Here is a 3,973-nt window from a genome sequence, read left to right as displayed (position 1 = left end):
GGCTATGTAGCTGGAATCCTATATAGTCAACCATGGTTTGAGTCCCGGACCTGGTGGCTTAAGCTCACACCGGGTGCGTGTGCATGCGTGCCCAAGATCCCTAGAGGAGAATGGAGGGGAAGGGATTGTGGTGTGGCCATCCTCCCTGGGGAGTGATTTCTTGTTTTCTGTCTCACTGTCTTTCTGGCGAGCACATGGGCCCTATAGCAAAAACTTGTCAAAAAAATAAATAAATAAAAGGAAAGAAAAGGTTCTGTGATTTTTTGCTTTATAAAAATAAAAAATATATAAAAAAACTTATCAAATGTTGGCTTTCACTGACTAAAACATACTTTTCCTCTAAAGAGGTCTTGTTATACCAGTAAGAACATTACTTTGTAATCTTCTACTAAGAACAAAGCCCAGTTATTATTAGTTAAGATATTAAGAGAACAAGTTCCTTCCTCCTTTCATTCTACAAATCTTCACTAGCTGTCTCTATATGCAAAATATTGCCCAAGCTCAGGACCCTGGCTAACCCAGTATGATAAATCCTTACCTTGTTCTTAACCAAGGTCAGCCTGGTGGGGGAGGAGCTAAGAAATATAACAGTATCACAAAATGGTATGAAAGTACAGACAGAAATGGCTACCATGATAAAAATAAAAATCGTAAAAATGTATTAAAGGTTTACTAATACCAGGCACTATATTTAAAAGGTTTCATATAAATGAACCAATTTAATAATTTTATGTGTTGCTACTATTAGGATTTTCATTTTAGAATGAGGAAAATGAGACCAGAGAGTTTAAGAAATATGACCAGGGCCAGCAGTTGGTATGGAGAAGCGCTGGATCCCACATGGCTGACCACGTGGTTGAGTCCTAGACCTGGTGGCTTGAAAACTGTGCCAGGTGCATGTGTGTGTGTCCAGAATTTGAGAGGAGAAGAGACCAGCAGTTATTGTAATGGCTATGTTGCTGGACTCCCATGTAGTCGATAGGGGTTCGAGGCCTGGACCTGGTGGCTTAAACTCATGCTGGGCACGTGTGCGTGCGTGCCCAAGATCCCAAGAGGAGAATGGAGGAGAAGGGATTGCGGCGAGGCCATCCCTTCTGTGGGGTGATCTCATGCTTTCTTGTCTCTCTGTCTCTCTCTGTCTTTGTGGTGAACTCATGTGCCCTATAGCAAAAATCTCTCCAAAAAGAAAAAAAAAAAAAAAGTGGAGAAGGGGTCCTGGTGTGGCCATCCTCCCTGGGTTTCCAAAATCACAGGGCTGGCATATGTGAAATAGAGATAAAAGTTTAGAGGAAGAATAAACTACTTCATGTGCTAAGATGAAGAAAAGTGAAAGAGGTGGATGGGTAGAGGACAGATCATTTGGAAGACAGATGAATAAATGAATGGATAAAAGAAAGTTGAGAAGTACCAAATTCAGCTTGGGGACATGGTAATATAACTTACTTTGCAATTGCAAGGTTTTCAATTTATTTAAAAATGCTTGAAGAACCTAACACCTCTACTTAATCCTAACATACAGTATACAAATTTAAAACAGAGTAAGACTATGTCATACCAATTAACTTGATTTAAAAAATAACCATGAGTGCTTACGTCTATAGCCATTAATATTCATCACACACATCACAGGAGAACTTATCATTCAGATGAAGACAAGTAACAACACATATATTACACCTGCTACACAGTCATTAAATATTGGAATTGGCCTTAAAAATGTAATTCCTGTTAAGAAGTTTAACCAGAAAATTTAAAATCTCAATCACTCATTTATAGACAGTCTCCTTTTTTTATTTTTGGGTTTGCTACAGGGTACGGGTGCTTGCCACAGAGGGAGGGAAGAAGAGAGAGCGAGAGAGAGAGAGAAGGAAAGTGAGAAAGGATCCCCCAGGAGGCAAGGCCACACTGAAATCCCTTCTCTTCCATTCTTCTCTCAGGATCTTGGGCATGCACGTACACCTGTCCTGTACAGGGCTCGAACCGAATAGTCAGCCACATTGGATCCAGCCACCTCTACCACCATACCACCGGCCTGAACTCCTTTAATAAAAAACTTGAGGCAGAAGAATCTGATGAAATGAAAAGCAGATAGATGGTATTCATGTATGCTAATAGGCTCCTGACAGGCATGCTGAGCTGACAGTAGGTGACCAAGGACATCAATGAATAAGTGAACAAATAAAAAGTAGCAAAGCACCTAAAACAAAACAAAACAGGCAGAAGAGTGGAGGAGAAACACAGGACTAAACATGTAGATAATCCAAAATACTAGTCAACAGATGACACGCTGAGGGCTTGAGAAAATCTCAGTAGAATGGATTGGTCATTTGCACACTGAGGGACCTGGAACTCCTGTATCCCATAACCTTCTCTAAGCCTCAACTCGTTCATCTGAGAAACGGGGTGATAATGATTCCTTCTCCTGCTTCACAGAGCAATAAAGGGATAGAGGACAAATAAAAAGATGTTTGAAATTGTGGCCCACAGCTGGAAGAAGATTTTCATGTCACTTCTGCTCTGTCTCCTCATTTTGTAAATACTAAAGACATTCTAGTTCATTAAAACATTCTCATCCTTTGTAAGACTACATTTGATGATAACCATCCTTTAATTGAGTAGAAACAGCTGAGGGGGATATTTGCAAATTTTATTAAAGTCCTGTTTGCTTGCAAATTAATGATCAAATTCCTATTTGTTTTAGGCTTCAGGTCAATACTGTGGCGTTGACTCTCAACGCTGATTGAAGGTCAACGCGATGAAAGATCACGGACAAGGGTATTCCGTATTTTCTCCAGCTTTTGCACACATGGCTGTGGCCCGCAGTATAAACCTACTGCTTAGATGGTCCACAACACATTTTGCATTTCGGTTATGTTTAACTTGACATTGTGCTTTGTGAATGTATTGGGGGGGGGGGCGCTTGGCATTGCATATAATCTTTGTGTGAGTACGTACTTTAGGGTCTTAAATACCTTCAGCGTGCAGATTAATCATCCCAGTGAATTCACCCAAAATCTTTTCTGAAAGCCCAGGGAGTAGGATTACATAATTAATGATCCTTAAATCATTTAAGGTAACATTTCTAAAATGCTTGGACATTTTTATACTGTTCTCAGGCCTGCTGAATTGTAACATCTAAGCTCCTCCAGGCTGGTAATCATGGTCCATGTATTCCTAGAACATCCTCAGGCGTATTGTACTCAATTCATGTGTCCTAAAGACATTCATTTTGTTTTCCAATTTTAACCAACTTTGAACAAACCATTCCCTATAGGAAGGATTCATTGACTTCTCTGTGGGAAAGGTTAGGAAAGCTTCTGAGATGTTAAGATAAAATTTCTGAATTGTTAATTATTATTCCTTCTCAAAATTTCTACTGTGTAATGATCCATTCATTTTTTTTCCCTTTAATTGCCAAAGGGTGTGTGTGCTCACGGGGCTAGGAAGGGGGGAGGAGAAGAGGGTGTGGGAGAGGGAGAGGGAGAAAGCAGCCCCTATGGGGTGTGGTCACACTGCGGTCCCTTCTCCTCTATTTCTCCATCCTGTTAGGATCTGGAGCACGTTTTTCAAGCCACAGGGGCTGGGGTTTAAACTGAGCTTGGCCATGTGGGTTCTGTGTCTCTATGCACAGGGCTTAATCACTGACCAGCCCAAGTTATGACTCTAAAACAGCACGTCTAAAATAAAAAGAAACGAAATGCACTTGGCACTTATTTTCAAGCCCAGCTCCAAGTATGTTTCATATATTTTGAGTGTTCCATGGCTCACTGTGACCCTTTTTCGTGGACCATTGTTATTTCCATTTTCTAGGCAAAGAAATGGAAGCACAGAGAGGTTAAGCGCTTTTTTAAGGTTGCAGAGCTGGTGAACTCCAGGGCAGGATTTGCATCTAGTCATGGTTAGGAGCCCACCATCTTCACATCTAAGCTATGCAGTCTTTCTTTTAATCTTTTTTTTTTTTTTTGGAGAGTTT

The 3,973-nt window shown here is 40.6% G+C and overlaps 1 protein-coding gene across 1 annotated transcript in view; it reads right to left on the bottom strand.

Moving 5' to 3' along the window:
• Positions 1-3,973, bottom strand: part of NR3C2 (nuclear receptor subfamily 3 group C member 2) — a 450,621-nt gene that overhangs the window by 67,597 nt on the left and 379,051 nt on the right.

The sequence above is a fragment of the Tupaia chinensis genome, unplaced genomic scaffold (assembly GCF_000334495.1).
Source record: "Tupaia chinensis unplaced genomic scaffold, TupChi_1.0 Scaffold000098_1, whole genome shotgun sequence".
Lineage (NCBI taxonomy): Eukaryota > Metazoa > Chordata > Mammalia > Scandentia > Tupaiidae > Tupaia > Tupaia belangeri.
This window is presented reverse-complemented; position numbering and strand designations above follow the sequence as displayed.